The sequence below is a fragment of the Rana temporaria genome, chromosome 2 (assembly GCF_905171775.1).
Source record: "Rana temporaria chromosome 2, aRanTem1.1, whole genome shotgun sequence".
Lineage (NCBI taxonomy): Eukaryota > Metazoa > Chordata > Amphibia > Anura > Ranidae > Rana > Rana temporaria.
In genome coordinates, this window is record NC_053490.1 from 497,357,895 (window position 1) to 497,376,906 (window position 19,012).

Consider the following 19,012-nt stretch of genomic DNA (forward strand, 5'->3'; position numbering starts at 1 on the left):
GTAACGTATCTCAGATACGTTACGCCGCCGCAAGTTTTCATCGCAAGTGCCTGATTCACAGAGCACTTGCAATGAAAACCTACGCTGGCAGCCTCCGGCGTAAGCCCGCGTAATTTAAATGGGCGTGTGCCATTTAAATTAGGCGCGCTCCCGCGCCGGACCTACTGCGCATGCTCCGTTTCGCAATTCCCGTCGTGCTTTGCGCGCAGTGACGTCATTTTTTCGAACGTCGACACTCGTAGCGTAATTCCGCATTCCCGGACGGCTTACGCAAACGACGTTCATTTTTCAATTTCGACGCGGGAACGACGGCCATACTTTATACAGCAATACGATTGTTGTGTAAAGTTAAGGCAGGTCAAATAACGACTAACTTTGCGACGGGAAACTTGACTACCGACGACGTAGCGAACGCGAAAATCCGTTGTGGATCGCCGTAATTTCTAATTTGCATACCCGACGCTGGTTTACGAAGCAAACTCCCCCCAGCTGCGGCCGCGGTACTGCATCCTAAGATCCGACAGTGTAAAACAATTACACCTGTCGGATCTTATGGCTATCTATGCGTAACTGATTCTATGAATCAGTCGCATAGATAGAAACAGAGATACGACGGCGTATCAGGATATACGCCGTCGGATCTCTTTTGTGAATCTGGCCCTAAGATTTCCTATCATCTGTGCCCAGTCTTGCCACACAGAGTTAATCCAGCACTGAGCAATCCTCTTTTATTGTTCAGTGAAAATTTACTGACTTTCAGATAAAACCCTTTCTAAATAAAAAGTCCTTTCCTCTCTCCTTGCTTTGTGTGACAGGTCATTTACATATCTAGCTTGGACATGTTTATCATATGTTATGTTATGTTTATCATAATATGAGGTGATCCACAGTATAAAAAGTGAGAAATCCACCCCTCCCCCACATAACACATCCTGGTAATATACAATGAACTGTGATTCACCTCATATTATGATAAACATAACATAACATATGATAAACATGTCCAAGCTAGATATGTAAATAACCTGCCACTCAAAGTAAGGAGAGAGGAAAGGACTTTTTATTTAGACAGGGTTTTATCTGGAAGTCTGTTAATTTTCACTGAACAATAAAAGAGGATTGCTCAGAGCTGAATTAACTCTGTGTGGCAAGACTGGGCACAGATGATAGGAAATCTTATACTCTACATTGTGTCATCAAAAAAAAAAAATACTTTTTTGGGGTTTACATCCACTTTAAGGAAACAGACATACAATGCAGTCAATATAAATTAAAGTGGACCTCAGCTTATATATTTTTTTATGATATGTGTATACATGCTAAGTAAAGTGTAACATTACAGGTACATCACATCACCCACCTGGCAATGTCTTTATCCACGTTCTACCCACAACATCACTGTCTTTGTTCAAGCTTCATCCAGGGTCAACATCTATCCTTTGGATTGAGATGTAGTTTTAGCAATCCAGGATCCAGAGTCTAGTCTCGGGAGGGGCACTCCCAGAAAATATTTTTTTTCTTTTGCGGGCAATTTATCAGGGAAATTACTGGTATTAGCGCTTTCATCATCACTGCACCATGGTTGTTATAGTGTCAGGATGATTAAAGCTCACTATTTCTATTATTACATTGTAATATAAAATGGAATGGTTCAACTCACCATAATGCAGAATCAGTGGGAGCCCCGAGTGTGTCACTTCCAACGTCGACCTGCCTTCAGATGTGGATTGCCACTTGCCATGTCCCTGCCACAAGTTGTGAATTGTCACTTGCTAACTCACCTGCCACCAGATGCGGATTGTTACTTGCCACATCCCTGCCACAAGTTGCTGATTGTCACTTGCCACGCCACCTGCCACACGTTGCGGATTGTCACTTGCCATGTCACCTGCCAGGGCCATCTTAATGCATGGACACCCCGGGCACTGCCCAGGGGCCCCAGGTGCATGGGGGCCCCATGATTATCTTGCATTACATCATACTTGCCAACTGTTCCGGATTTGGTGGGACAGTCATACTTTTTACTAAGCTTTCCCAGGATGGCCGTGTCCTGGGCAGCATCCCGAAACCAGTACTGTGCCCTCCTGACCTACCCCTGTACTGCGCCTTTCTGCCTCCCCCTATACTGTGCTCTTTGTGTTGATTAGTCTTTGATTTATGACATGTGTTCTCATTATTTAAAATGTATTTTATTGAAAGTACTATAAATATTTTTAATTCTATCAACTATTCATCTATAATTCTTCAGTGTAGGTGTGCAAATTGGGGCAGGCTGGTAGGAGCCCCAGTGTATTACTTTGCCCAGGGGCCCATGATGTTATTAAGACAGCCCTGTCACCTGCCACATGTTGCTGATTGTCACTTGCCATGTTACCTGCCACATGTTTCTGATTGTCACTTTCCTGCAAAGGTGCAGATTGTCATTTGCCAGAGTGAAGGCAGGCAGCAGAGATATGATGTAATCTTTCTGCTGCCTGCGGCTGCACAGTGGGGGCGGAGCTGTAGTGATGCAGGGCAGGTGGTGAGAGATGATGTCATCTCTCTGCTCCCCTGCCTGCCAGCTCGCTGACTGGCCAGCCCATCCACTCACCCGATGACTACCCTGCCCGCCCGCTAAATCACCTGCTGACCCCTGCTGACTGGCCCGCCGGTACACTTGCCCGACTGTTCGCTAACCCACCTGTATACTCACCCGGTGACTGGCCTGCCTGCTCAACCGCCAGACCATCACTAATTTCTGGGGCGGCAGTTGTCCCCGTTGCCCCCCCATGGATCCACCCCTGGTACCAGCATGTTAGAATCTTTTATGTGGTTTCTTGATATTTGCTACAGAGTGAGGATTTATGTGCAATGGATAGGATACAATCTTTTTGGTGTTCAGAAAGGGTAGTGTTCAGATCCTATTCCCATTTAACTAAATTGGGTGGGTCCTGTTGAGAGTGTATGCTAAGAAGGAACTAGCAAGATATAATAAGGGACTTCGGTATTGCACCACTACCTTGGCAGAATATCTCAAATGGTGTTAGACGCCTGTGAAAGGGGGTGGGCATGAGCAAGGAGCGAAGAAAATGTGTAAATTGCAAAGACCTCCATATACCCAATGCTAGGGTCAAGGAGTCGGTTTAAAAGTTGGAGATGGAAGCTCACCTGTCAGAATGTAAGAAATGGGTGGCTCATAGGAGCTCCTCTTCTGACTGTAATTTGAAAACCTTGTCTGACAGCGACAGCCCTGTGGCAAACTAAGAAAAAAACATTTAGAAGGGAAATCGAAAGAAAAGGTAAGTGAACCAACAATGCACTAGCTTAAAGGAACCTATTTAGAAAATAAAAGACGAACCTTTGCAACCCCTTTAAGCACAAATAATTATTAAGGGGGCCGTAGGGAGCACAAATGCAACAGCATTGATTTGTAAAAGGGGCAGTTGTGGCATCTCTAACCATGGCATGTAGTATGTCTGTAGACTTTGATTATCTCCTGTTGCATGCTTGCAGCCTCTAATAGCTCTCTGTAGCATTACATTTACTGAATATTTTGTGTGGCCCTTTGGCAATGACAGGGGCCACACATGAAGCTCCTTAAGTTAATAAAGGTGGCCACCACTTGCCTAGGGTACTGATGATTGGCAAGTAACTATTTGGAAGCAAGAACTTGGTATGGTATACTTGATGAATGCATTTTGGGGCTAACAAAAATGAAATGATCTATTTAAGTTGTTGATCTTTCTTGTGACAGTACGGTTCCCTGTGATGGTGTTTGTCACCCAGGATTGTCAACCAGACAGGTTGAGGGGCTCCAGGATTATTATTTAATGTGCAGGAATATGTTTTGTCAGTTTCCTCCAAGGTTTGTAAAATCCAGTTGGGGATCTGGAGCCTGGAGATTTGGCAGTGATCTAGGTGGATGAAATCTCCAGTCCTGGGACCGGGTTTTGGTGACAAGCCAGGAGTCTGGCTTGTTGATTGTGCAGGTGGGTCCTGGGCTAATAGCAGAGTCAGGACCGGGGTTCTGGGTTCCACCCTCTCGAGGAGTCCAGGCATGCAAGGGAGAAGCATGCATGTCTGCACGGGAAAAGGCTGACAGACAGGGCTGGACTGGGACAGAAGTTTGGCCCTGGACTTTATCCAGACTGGCCCACTTTGACAGGTCTCTCCCATGGCGGCCGGACATCTCTCGCACCCCCCCCCCCGGCCACCCAAGCCCCCTCTCCCCCTTCACTAGCCACTAGCCATTCTATTTATTAGAGTAGAATGGCTGGTACTGGTACTCTTATAGGCAGTACCAGTGGGGAAGCTAGACATTATTTCACCCGGGGCAAAGAATCAGTTCGGTGCCCCCCCTTATGGGACAAGATTAGGCAGAAGTGAGACACTCCCAGGCCATAGCTGTTGAGTCAGCTGTCATGCTCCTCTGTCATCCCCCTGCACACTGTCACTTTACCTATTTTGGACTTATAGGTAGATTCAGGTACCTATGCCTAACTTTGCGGCGGAGTAGCTTAAGGCATTTAAGCTACGCCGCCGTAAGTTAGTTAGGCAAGTACATGATTCACAATGTACTTACCTGCTAAGTTACGGCGGTGTAGCCTAAATCGGTGGGTGTAAGGGCGCCTAATTCAAATGTGTTTGAGGGGGGCGTGTTGTATGGTAATGGGGCTTGACCTTACGTTTTTTAAATTTTTTGCGAACTGCGCATGCGCTGGGCGCCTACATTTCCCAGTGTGCATTGCGGCTAAGTACGCCGCACGGGCCTATTGATTTTGACGTGGACGTAAACGACGTAAATCCCGATTCACGGACGACTTACGCGAAAGATGTAAAAAAAATCGAATTTCGACACGGGAACGGCGGCCATACTTGACATTACTATAGGGCCTAGCTCTAACTTTACGCGGCCTATGTCTTACGTAAACGGCGTAAAAGTACTGTGTCGGCCGGGCGTACGTTCGTGAATCGGCGTATCTACTCATTTACATATTCTACGCCGACCGCAATGGAAGTGCCATCTAGCGACCATCCAAAATATTGCAATCTAAGATAGGATGGCGCAAGCCGTCTTATCTTAGATATGTTTAAGCGTATCTCTGTTTAAGCATACGCTTAAACATAAGTCGGCGTAGATTCTGAGTTAGGTCGGCTTATCTACTGATAAGTCGGCCTAACTCTTACTGAATCTACCTAAAAGTGAGCACTTCTGGAAAAAGGCCCCTCCCCAACCCACTGATACCCACCTCTCTAGCAATACCCCACTGTTTCTTCTCTTATCTCAGTCACTTATGGGGGTAGCATTTGACCTCCAGTCTAGCAGCCAATCACTAGGCCCAATCGCTGTAACGTGACCGAGGGGTTGAGCTCCCTCTAAGCTCTGAAAGCAGCTGACATCAGGTATTTTTGACAGCTGCAAACAGATGAAGGCGCAGCAAGGCATCAATTGAAAGGTGAGTATGGGTGAGTCGGGGTAAGGTTTTAAAAAAAAAAATTACACACACATTGGGGGTTATTTACGAAAGGAAAATCCACTTTGCACTACAAGTGCAAGCTACAAGTGAAAAGTGCACTATAAGTGCACTTGGAAGTGCAGTCGCTGTAAATCTGAGGGGTAGATCTGAAATGAGGGGAAGCTCTGCTGATTTTATCATCCAATCACGTGCAAGCTAAAATGCTGTTTTTATTTTCCTTGCATGTCCCCCTCGGATCTACAGAGACTGCACTTCCAAGTGCACATTCGGTGCAATTTCAAGCGCACTTTGCACTTATAGGGCCAGATCCACAACCAGCGGGTGCAACTTAAATGTTCCGATTTAAGTTACACCGCCACAAAACTTCTACCTAAGTGCCCGATCCACAAAGCACTTACCTAGAAATTTGCAGCGGTGTAACTTAAATCCGTCCGGCGCAAGGCGGGCCCAATCTAATGGGGCGAGTCCTATTTAAATTAGGCGCGCTCCCGCGCCGGACGTACTGCGCATGCTCCCGACGCTATTTTCCCGACGTGCTTTGCGTTACGTTACGTTGCGCCAAGTTTTGTGAATCGCGACGGGTAAAAAAGAGAAGCGGCGGGAATTTTTTTTTTTTTAAAGAAATTTGACAGCGACGCGGGAAAGACAGGTATACTTTTACATGGTGTACTAACTTTACACTTTGTAAAAGCAGCCCTATCTTTGCGGCGGCAAACTAACATTTACGGAGACTTAACGAAGGGAAAAAGCTTTGTGGATCTCCGTAAGTGCTAATTTGCATACCCGACGCTGGATTTCGACGAGAAATGCCCCCAGCGGCGGCCGCGGTATTGCATCCTAAGATCCGACAGTGTAAGTCCATTACACATGTCGGATCTTAGGGATATCTATGCGTAACTGATTCTATGAATCAGCCGCATAGATAGCCGCGTATCCCTTTTGTGGATCTGGCCCATAGTTTGCACTTGTAGTGCAAAGCAGTTTTTCCTTTAGTAAATAACCCCCATTGTCACATATGCCATGATGAGGGACACAGACAGTGGCGGTTCGTCCATAGAGGGCGCTGGAGCGCCGCCCCCTCGGGCTCTCACCGCCACTGAGTCTAATAACATAGATTCATGCATTGCACGAATCTATGTTATTATCGCCGCTGCCGCTGTTCTATTCAGATGGTCGGCGCTCATGTCCGGCCATCTGAATAACGGCAGCTGGTTGGCTGTACGGAAGTGCCTATCAGAGCCAACGGCACAGTGGGGACAATGGGCACAGTGGGGACAATTAAAGGGCACAGCGGCGACAATTAAAGGGCACAGCGGCGACAATTAAAGGGCACAGTGGTGACAATTAAAGGGCACAGTGGTGACAATTGATGGCACAGTGGCTGTGTTTGATGGCATGGCACAGTGGCTGCATTTGATGGCATGGCACAGTGGTGACAATTGATGGCACAGTGGCTGCGTTTGATGGCATGTCACAGTGGCTGCGTTTAATGGCATGGCACAGTGGTGCAAATTGATGGCACAGTGGCTGCGTTTGATGGCATGGCACAGTGGTGACAATTGATGGCACAGTGGCTGCGTTTGATGGCATGGCACAGTGGTGACAATTAATGGCACAGTGGCTGCGTTTGATGGCATGGCACAGTGGTGACAATTGATGGCACAGTGGCTGCATTTGATGGGCACAGTGAAGCTGCAATTTTTTTTTCTTTTGTGCCCCCCCCAAAAATTTTGAGCACCAGCCGCCACTGGACACAGATGAGGCGATTCTGCTTTGTAGAAGGGCTTTTAAAAGATTTAGTTGAGCACAGGTTCACTTTAATAAACCAGCATGGTTTGTGCTGTTTATCTCTATTTTTATATTATCATCACTACAAGTCTGCAAACATGCCGCTGAATATTTGAGCAGAGTATTACAGAAGGAAAGGAAAATATACAGAGCTCAGAGCATATAGCTACCAATAGTCTCCACCCAAACAAACGGCTGCTAACATATGTGCCATAAAATACCATAAGACAGGTTGCTGAGCAAAGGTTTACTACAGACTTTTATTTTGTGCTCAAAATATCGCCAGGTTGACAAGGCAACATTTGAGACACGTTTCATGTAACGTGCTCGGGGTCAGCAATCTCAATCATCAAATACAATTCACATGAGATGTTCAGAGATTAGAAGGTGTGAAAATCCTCAAGCTAGTCTGAAAATGTGAAAAAGAAACCTTGGATGTTCTTAATCCTTACTGCTTGGCAAGGCATAAAAGCTGTGAGTGTATTACCACAGTGTTTTAATGAACAGATTATTTGCTGCAAAAAAGCCAAAGAATTGTATATATTCCAAGCTGTAAAGTCAAGGGAATATAGGGGAAATGGGCAGCCAATTTGGTTATCATTTGGTGTTTTTTTTTTTATCAAAGGGGATAGCACCTCAGCTATCATTTCTGAAATCCAACACAAATAACATGGCAGTGGTCCTGATGGTCAATACCCTTACGGCCTTTGGTTAACTTGGTCAAGTATTGTGTTTCATTATTACGTTAATTATTCAGTTTAGTTAGTTGCAGGGCTATTTGTTTCAGAGAATAGGTGCAGGAATTACAATTTTCAGAGTCACTCCTTGTCTCTGCCCCCTACCCACCTTCAAACACTATCCCTTGGTTCCAGTCCCTACCCACCTCCCAGTATTGCCCCTTTTAGAGAATACAGAATCAAGTTTAATTTTGTGGTGCTAAGTAATTTGTATGGAATTGGTCAATGATAACAAGAAAAGCAGTAAGATAGATCCCTGCAGCCAGCAACAATTGACCCCCCCCACCCCCTCTTTAACAACAGATCCTTCAAGCAACAATGGACTGTTTCCAAGAATATACCCTCAGCAACAATAGAGTCCTGGCAGCAACAACAAATCTCCCCACAGCCAACATCAATGGACCCTCCATCAGCCAGCAACAATAGACCCCTACCTCAACAGTGAATCCCTCTTAGCAAAAAACTGACTCCCCCAGCAAAAAATAGATCCCCTCCAGTGCTAATAGATCCCCAAGCAGCCAGTATCAATAGACCTTGCAGCACACCCAGCACCCCTTGCCATTACATACATTCAGTGCTGGAGATGCCGGAAATGTGTTCCCTCGCGTTCCCTCCAAAAAAAAGCCTTATTCAGTTGTACATATGCCTGATATGGAGAATGGTGTAGCTGATGCATTGTCTATGTTTCAGCAAGGGCTACTCCGGGAGCTGATAAAACATGTGGAGCAATAAACAGTCACCAGGAACCCAAGAACCTTTGGAGAATTGGGTTGGACGATTGGCAGGTTGGGTGAGGAACTCTATGGCAGGTTCTAATTGAGATGCTTACAGTAGAGTGTAGAGGCAATAGTGTGCATTGGAAGCTGAGGTTCAAGATGTGATGTCAGATGAGGTGAGGAGAGATTTGATCATTTTACCATTTTGGTGATGGCAGTGAAAAGGGCGTTATAATTTTTTTTTTGTTTTGTTTTAAATTAAAGAGATATAGTGTGATTGATAATGAAAGGACTTGAGAAGCAGGTACAGATACAAGGAGAACAGTCATATTTACTGATGAATATTTTTGCCAAATTTGGTGTGTTAGGTCAAGGTAATTATGAGGGGAGCTTGTATTAATCAGCCCATGGAGGGATTTTCCAGATAGGAAATTTGATCTGAATATATCACACAATACATGTACTTTTTGTTTTTCCAAAACCTATCAGGCTGGTAGGGACTTTGGGGTGCAGTTAAGCGCCTTGAGGCGATTTAGTTTGTATTTGTAGCGCTATACAAGTTACTCACTCAAGTTACTTACTCACTTACAGTAATGGGGTGGACAATTGTGTTACCTTGCCTTTATGATGTTATCAAATGTGGCTGGTTTAATCATATTCCTTATTGGTGCACAGTGATGTTTCATCTCTGTTGCATTTTTAGTTGTTCATGCTGTTACTGTTTTGAAGCCCATTAATATGATTTGCATTTATTCCATATTAGTACAGCAGTTAGGGATTAGAGTGCAATGCGTTTCATAGACCAGGATATTGGTTGTCTTGACATTTCTGTTCTTCTGCTATTCAACGTGAATGCTGATGGTGTGGGGAATTGGGAATAAATATGGTGGAAGGAACAGACTGAATGTTTTACTTTGTTAGTTGCTAGTTAGTGTGTTTATGATACCTGATCATGGTCACAAATGTACAGTGTATGTGATTGGTCTCTCATGTATTTTCTGGGCAGAAAGGAGAGCAGCAATGAGACTGGAATGTGAATACTTTGGTGTTAAACAAGTAGAACCTGATTTCCACTGGTTTGGATTTTGTGCCCTGAAATGGCACCAACTCTGCAGTTTCAAGAGTTATTGTATTTCCGGACTTAAGAGTGAAGTGGTCAGAAACAGTTTTGTCTTTGACAGGAGGTCTGGTAATCGAACATGCAGTTTTGATTAGGTCAAAGATTAAAAGCAAAAAGGTGGTTTCAAAATCTATTTACCTGATGCTCAGAATTGCGGTTTTGCACAAATTGCTGGAGGTTGATCCAGGTAAACCTTTTCAGGATGGAGTGTACTGGAAGAACATGGGCCTTGATGTTTTCAATTATGGTCTGTGGGCATGCCTATAAACGTAAAAGACATTTAGGTTTGAGCCTTCAGCCTTCTTTTAAAGGGTCTACTCCTACAAGAAGATTGGTTATAAAATGGAAGTTTAATTATGCTTAATTTAAGGTCAAAAGTCACAATTATAGTACATAAGCGTTTCTAAGGTTAACTTTCCAAATATGGTCTTGAAATCACAGTGTGGTGTAATGAATCTTGGAAAAATGACATTGTGGATTGTGTATTCACTGGTTACGAGTGTCTGGTGGTAACCACTTCCTTACAGTGCCTACATAGTTCTGGTCCCATTAAGCAATGATATTCTCTGTCAGGGGACATTCTTTCTACTGACTCCCATTGTAATGGGCCATTTTTCACACTGGCCACCAATGTAAGGAGCACTACAATTACATCGAATATAAAGAGCATTCTTTCCAATGACCACCTCAGTAAGCGGACACTGACACTGATCACCAATGAAAAAGAGCCCTTTTCCACTGTCCACCAAGGTACCACTCCTACTAACCCGCAAATATAACTGACCACCAATGCAAAGTGACACTACAATTTTTACTATCTGCCTGCCTATTCTGGTCATTTGTATTTGTTTTGCTAGATTATGTCTTAGATTATGTCTTATGATCATAGAACAAGGTGTGTTAAGCATGGTCTATTTTATTTATTACTATACCTACAATTTATTATTAACTCAAATGTTCCATGAGCTGAGAAAATTATACATTTCAAGGGTTTCCCTGTGGCATTGAGGTTAAGAGTGGCCATTCTAGATATATAGGGGCAGATCCACAAAAGAATTACGCCGGCGTATCTCTTGATACGCCGCGTAATTTCAAATTTTGCGCGTCGTATCTTTGTTTTGAATCTTCAAAACAAGATACGACGGCATCTCGGCTAGATCCGACAGGCGTACGTCTTAGTACGCCGTCGGATCTAAGATGCAATTTTTCGGCGGCCGCTAGGTGGCGTTTCCGTCGAATTCCGCGTTGAGTATGTAAATTAGCTAGTTACGGCGATCCACGAACGTACGTCCGGCCGGCGCATTTTTTTACGTTGTTTGCGTTCGGCTTTTTCCGGCGCATAGTTAAAGCTACTGTTATGAGGCATACTCAATGTTAAGTATGGCCGTCGTTCCCGCGTAGAAATTTGAAATTTTTACGTTGTTTGCGTAAGTCATTCGCGAATAGGGATTTGCGTAGAATGAAGTCACCGTCGTGAGCATTGGCTTGTTTCGGGTTAATTTCGAGCATGCGCACTGGGATACCCCCACAGACGGCGCATGCGCAGTTAAAAAAAAACTTTGTTTACGTCGGGTGACAAAGTATTTACATAAAACACGCCCCCATCACAGAGATTTGAATGGCACGCCCTTACGCCGCCAAAGATACACTACGCCGCCGTAACTTATGGCCCAAAATTTTTGAGGATTCGAAAAAAAAAAAGTTACGGCGGCGTAATGTATCTTGGATACGCTGCGCCCGGCGGATTCTTGCGCAAAGGTACGTGGATCTGCCCCTTAACTTTTATATTTGTTTTTGCCAAGACACCATTGTTTCTTAACGAAAATATCCTTCATTAGGCAATTCTCTTACAGAATGAAAAAAAAAGCATTAGAACAGAAATAACTATAAATATGTCTCCACACCACACAAAAAATATGTCTACAGAAACTATGTACAGAAAGGGGTTTCCAATGTGTGAGGTCACAGAATGTCCAGGACTCCAAGACAAGTGTAGAGAAGCTAAGATTCCTAACAACAGCTTGCCAAATATTTCTCATCCGTGGCTAACAACAGCAAGAATCCAGGATAGTTCTGAGTGATAGTGCAGGAAACAAGAGTACACCATCTTTAGATGAAAATAACAAACAGACAAAACATTTCTTCGCTGAAGAATTAAGGCCGCTTGTGAAGAGCAGTCTGAGACCTTGACAGCCGTCAAAACAAACCTAGAAAATGTTCATAGTGTCTTCCTTGTTGCTATAGCGGGGCAAGACATCTGTTTTAGGCATCCATCATGTAGGAAACATGGGCATTGCATTATTTGCTCACGAAAATGCAACAGAAAGGATTTTAGGAATGTGGAAAAAGTGAAAAGAAGTTTGAAATTAAATTCCCTGTTGATAGCTAACTCTCTGCTTTAGATTTCCAGTACTAAAAATTATTTATTTGACAACTGATATCATTTCATTTTCATACAATATATTTTTGACTTACAAGTCAAGTAAACATTTTATAGCAAAATACAACAAAAAAAATTACATTCACCTTCACTTTTCTATACTGTGTATAAATAGTGAAAGCATAAAATGGATACATATCTGTAATTGTATTTTTTTTTTTTTTTTATAATTTGACTTATTGTTATGAATTAATACATTTTTATAGCACTGCCTAAAGTGGAGAAGTGTTAAACCTCCTCTGAACTTTATATTTCTGTATTTATGCTGGGGAAATTCACGTCCTAAATAGTCCTAGTGACCACAGTCATTGTTTGAGAAAGTGACGGAAAAGCTGACATTTTTGAGTTTTCACCAGAGCAAGAATAAAGGTAACACTAAATATTGTGACAACTATTTGGGAACATCTTCTATCATGTCATGTTGTCTCTTTGGGAGAAAAATACTGACCAATGTGGCACAAACAGAAAAAAAAAAAAAAAAAAACCTGCAGTGATTTTATATTCTTCCTACTCCATCCAAAACTAAAAAAAAGTTTTGGTTTTAAACACAATTTAAGTAAGAATGGATTTTATTATTATACAAAGTATAAAACTAGTGAGTAAGTACATTAATTTCTATACTTAAGGCTAATGTATTGTTAAAGTGCATTCAAAGCCAAGAACACGGGGCCAGATTCACAGCCGAGATACGACGGCGTATCTCCTGATACGCCGTCGTATCTCTGAGATACGCTTGTCGTATCTATGCGGCTGATTCATAGAATCAGTTCCGCATAGATAGCCCTAAGATCCGACAGGTGTAATTGAATTACACCGTCGGATCTTAGGATGCAATTCTAGGCCGGCCGCTAGGTGGCGATTCCATTGTGGTCGGCGTAGAATATTCAAATGACTACTTACGGCGATTCACGAACGTCCGCGTTACCCGTCGCTCTAACTTTACGTCGTTTATGTCGAGATGCGCCGCGTAAAACTAAGGCTGCCCTCTAGGTGGACTAGCCAATGTTAAGTATGGCCGTCGTTCCTGCGTCGAAATTAGAAAATTACGTTGTTTGCGTAAGTCATCCGTGAATGGCGCTGGACGCCATTTACGTTAACGTCTAAGCAAATGACGTCCGTGCGACGTCATTTAGCGCAATGCACGTAGGGTAATTTTCCCGACGGAGCATGCGCAGTACGTTCGGCACGGGAACGAGCCTAATTTAAATGGTGCCCGCCCCATTTGAATTAGGCGGGCTTGCACTGAGCGCATTTACGTTACACCTCCGCAAGTTTACAGGTAAGAGCTTTGTGAATCAGGCACTTACGCTGTAAACTTGCGGCGGTGTAATGTAAATGGGATATGTTGCGCCGCCGCAGCGTATCGTAAATGTATGTGAATCTGACCCACGGTTCTTACATGTAGTGGTTGAATTAAATAACTTTATTTTTTTCTATTTTTTTTCCTTAATTTTTACCTGGTCATTAGGTTAGCAATTAACTTGAACATCTCTTCTGAAACAAACATATTTACCCTCTAAAGTGTACATAAAGAATGCATCAGAAACATAAAAATCTGAATTGGTGCGATAGATAAGAGAAGGATGATGCAACAACCTTTCATTCTACTTGATAGAATAAAACCCTTTCTAGTTTTGCAATAAAATCTCCCCTAGCCCACATTCTTCCAACAAATCCTCTAAATTAGATCTTTATTGATAGCTAACTTTGATAAACACCTATCCAGACTGAAATTATCCTTCTGCCAACAAGGCAACATAACCAATAAATTGCTATTCATACAACTCAGGGATTAGCAACTAAAATTTAAAATGCCATATCTAATCAACCACATTACTAAAATAAAATTGATGAATCCCAGGAAAATAGCAGAAGTATTTCAAGTCTTCTATTGTACCTGATATAATCCTCAATCATACCAGCAGATTCCCCAGCCATCGTCAGTTTTACAAACTCATTTTTTTCAATTCTCTCAAGTCTGAGGCAGTTCTGAGGCAATTACATTTGTAATTCAATGAGGCAGAAATCACCTGCAGCATAGAATATTTCAAAACATTACAAAAAATGTGTCAAGACAGTGCAGCTTAATCACAGTACATTTCAAGACATTTCAAGTTCATGTTTATCAATGTATTGTTTGCACAGGAAGGGAACAGAGGTCATTAAGGTAGCTTGTAGTGGCAAGGTTGTAGGCTCACTCAAATAGAGATCTGCTAAGACAGCAGACTTACGGTTGCTGTTTTGAACTTCTGGGTGGACTTCAGGGTCCTACTTTTTCAAAAAGCTGAAGCCAGCTTCTATGTTGAAGACTGCATTGATTTTCCAATTTTTAGGTATTAACAGTTTGATAGGATATCCAATCTATTCTATATAGAATTTTCTTGTTGCATAATGCTGTGTGGCAGCAATCGATTTCAAGCTAAAATGTTGCTTGGGAAAGGTCAACATACATTCAATAAAATCTCTGGGGAGGCAATCATGGACATATCAAAGTGAAAAAAAATATATAATTTACTGTCAGAGTTATGCCAGGGAACTGAATCAAATATTTCTCTGAATTTTATATTATTGCAGTGGGACATGTCTTCAAGGTCAGTAAATTTAAAATGAACTTTCTGGAGATCCTCCATGACTTCTGTATGAAAGTTCACAATGTCTCTGCGGGCGGCTACATTTTCTTTTATAACATGGCTGACAGTGTTGCCCAAATCATGTGGTTGCTTTTTAAACCGGTGCAATAAAGATATTATGGGGCAGATCCACAGAGATCTGCACCCACGCAGCGTATGTGAGATACGCTACGCCGCCGTAACTTTCCCGGCTTTGGTTCGAATCCTTAAAGATTTTGCATCGTAAGTTACGGCGGCGTAGTGTATCTCAAGCGGCGTAACGGCGCGCAATTCAAATCGGCGATTAGGGGGCGTGTTTCATTTAAATGAAGCTCGTCCCCGCACCGAACAAACTGCGCATGCGCCATCCCTAAATTTCCCGCCGTGCATTGCGCTAAATGACGTCGCAAGGACGTCATTTTTTTTAACATAGACGTGAATTACATCCATCCCGATTCACGGACGACTTACGCAAAAAAAAAAATCAAATTAAACGCGGGAACGATGGCCATACTTAACATAGCAGGTTTAACTATACACCACAGAATAGCAGCTTTAACTATACGCCGAAAAAAGCCGACTAGAGATGACGTAAAAAAAATGCGACAGGCGCTCGTACGTTCGTGGATCGTCGGAAATAGCTAATTTGCATAGTCGACGCGGAAAACGACGGTAACGCCACCCAGCGGATGCCGAAGAATTGCATCTTAGATCCGAAGGCGTACAAAGACGTACGCCTGTCGGATCTAACCCAGATGCAGTCGTATCTTGTTTTGAGGATTCAAAACAGAGATACGACGTGGGTAATTTGAAAGTATGCCGGCGTATCAGTAGATACGCCGGCGTACTCTCTCTGTGGATCTGCCCCTATATCTTTAGAAAGAGAACCATGCAGTGATATCAACATGTCTTGCAGTGTTGTTTTAAGGATGGGTTGATTAGTTGTAGGGAATTAATTTACTGGGTCAACCAGCTCTCTAGTTCCTTCTAATGATAAGCCCTAAGATCTCCCCTTATCTCTAAGGCATGGGAGGCCTTCACTGTGTGCCCGAGCCTAGATTTTGACTTCCAGTTGCAGAGGATGGAGCCAAATTGTGTTGTGGGCTGACATGCTTCCTGGGTGAGCTGGAAGCCGATAAATCTCCATCTCATGGCGAAGCTTAAATAGGGGAAATGCTGAGCAAGGTGTTCCAGCTCCATTTGGTCTACACTGTTTTTCTGTTGCTTAGAAGAAATCAGTGAGTTTTCATGGCTCATCTTAGCATTTCTGTTCCCCATTATTGTTTTGAAAACCGAGAATGCCAGTGTTAATGGTGGGTACGTTTAGGGATCCCTCTGTGCACTACTCCTGTACCTTGGATCAGTACTGTTAAAGTAGCCCACCTAAGATGTGGCCATCCACCTCGACTTCTTGACCATGCTACCCAGCATAAGACACAGCCAGTAAAAAAGGTAGGACTTCTAATAATTCCATATTCCATACAAATCTTATGCACTGTACACACGATAGGTTAGTCTGATGAAAACAGTCTGATGGATTTTTCCATCAGTTATCCGATGAAGCTGACTGATGATCAGTCGTGCCTACACACCATCAGTTAAAAAACCGATCGTGTCAGAACGCGGTGGCGTAAAACACAACGACGTGCTGAAAAAAATGAAGTTCAATGCTTCCAAGCATGCGTCGACTTGATTCTGAGCATGCGCGGATTTTTAACCGATGGACGTACCTACAGACGATCGTTATTTTCTAAAGTTTTCTTATCCATCAGATAATTTTAAAACAAGTTCCTATTTTTTTAACCTATGGATAAAGAACCGATGGGGCCCACACACGATCGGTTTGCAAATAAATGGACGAGAACTGGACAGCCGCACTCCAAAATCACTTAAAAAAGTTGTCTTTTTATTTTTCAACTGCACAAACAGTCACTGCAAACCAACAAGATACAGTATGGCCGACGCGTTTCGCACTTACAGTCAGTGATTAGTCATGGCTGTATCTTGTTGGTTTGCAGTGACTGTTTGTGCAGTTGAAAAATAAAAAGACAACTTTTTTAAGTGATTTTGGAGTGCGGCTGTCCAGTTCTTGTCCATTTATTTGCTATCATTAGCATTGCCAGCACCTTGGTGGTTCAACAACCCTTGATTGCTCACGGGGCTCACCTGGAGCGGTGAGATATCTGTCTGTTTGTCTGAATCTGAACACGATCGGTTTGGTCTGATGAAAACGGTCCATCAGACCGTTTTCATCAGACTAACCTATGGTGTGTACGCAGCATAAAAGTCCCAATCAATGTAGATGCAATGTTATATTTAGGGTACACATATAAGAGGGGGTGCAGCACTTCTTCAATATCTGAGAAGACCATAAGCTTGAGATTGTCCCCTATGTGCCTGAAAATACCAGGATCTGGCAACTGTCCTGTTATGTCTTTGGGTAGATTTTAAGCCCTTGAGAAATGACAACCGGGTGATTGATAAATCAAAATAACTTGCGATATGTGATAAATACATGTATCTCTCTCTCTTGCAGCTGTTGTTCAAGTGCTCAAACACCTTTAGAAATAATAGTAACAAATTATACCACAGCGCATACAGTGTACCATATATATATAAAAATTGCAATATATTCAAAATAATATTAAAGATGAACTGTGAGTTCAAATATTATCAAATCCTTATAGAGTGTCCCAAAATCAAAAATCAGTTAATTTCAATGCTCAATACTTCCTAAATAAAGTGTAGAGGTGCTCCTAAAACACACCATGAAGTGTAGCATACACCCCTCCTGTACCCCTACTCACTAGAAGAAATGGACCCCCAGCTTTTCAGCATAAGGGTAAAAAACACTTACGTCTATTGAGTCCAGCAATCTTCTATTTCCTTCTGTGTCTCCCACGGGCTGGTGGCATATGCAGCCGCCACTGTATCTAATGCTCATGTCCGACCAGGGTCAATAAAGGGAGAGAAAGTCTCATAGTGTACTATTTGGATTTATTCAGTAAAAAAGATTGAACATTTGTACTTACAAGAAACAAGTCAAAGGATCGTTCTGCAGAATATACAATACAAGCCTCTTCTGGGGTTGCCCGTGGCTCGCAGTGCATTCCATGGATGGCGGAAGTGATGTTATAGGCCACCAGAAATTCCATCAATGCGTTTCGCCCCTCCCACAGGGCATTATCAAAGACAGGAAGTCCTGGTCTTATAGTGATACCTATACCCACAGAGGAGTCACCTTCCCTGAAAGAGTTGCCTTTAATCCTGTAATGTTTACATTGCTTCCTATAAGGTGTCTCGGCTTCAATACGATACTAATACCAGCACAGTTCCTCCACCCGATCTTACCCTTATATTGCCACATCTCAATTTAATAAAAAAATCAAACAAATAATGGGGTGATTGAAACTATGATCCTTCACCCAGTAACAAAATGTAATTATTATAGACTTAAAGGAGTTGTAAAGGAAAATTGTTTTGTGTTGCTGAAATTACAGTTTACAGGGTATAGAGACATAATAGTTAACTGATTCCTTTTAAAAATGATTAAAAATAGATAAAAATCAATCATATAATGTACCTGTAGTTTCGTTTTTGCATCTACTTTCGTGTTTGCATTTAGTTTCGTTTTTGCATGGTATCCTGCCTGTGTGCATGTACAGAGCCATAGAGCAGTGATGGTTTGGAAAATGAAACTAGAATCTCCCAGTACTGTGGTCCTCAGGAAACAGACAACCAGGAAGTGTCCAGAACAGAGAACAATTACAGCAACATCAGAGCAAAAACGAACAATGAGGACATGAAACCAGGACTGCAGTATGATAAGGAAGCTATTTAGCTAAAAGAAAAATTCCTTTAGTGACCCTTTAACATTGCATGGGTATAGCCATCACAATGTAAAGCAGACCTTGCACTAAAAATGCAAGGTCCACTAATTTGTTTAGGACGTTATCAAAGACAGGAAGTCCTGGTCTCATAGTGATACCTATAACCACAGAGGAGTCACCTTCCCTGAAAGAGTTGCCTTTAATCCTGTAATGTTTACATTGCTTCCTATAAGGTGTCTCAGCTTCAATACCATACTAATACCTGCACAGTTCCTCCACCCGATCTTACCCATATATTGCCATATCTCAATTTAAT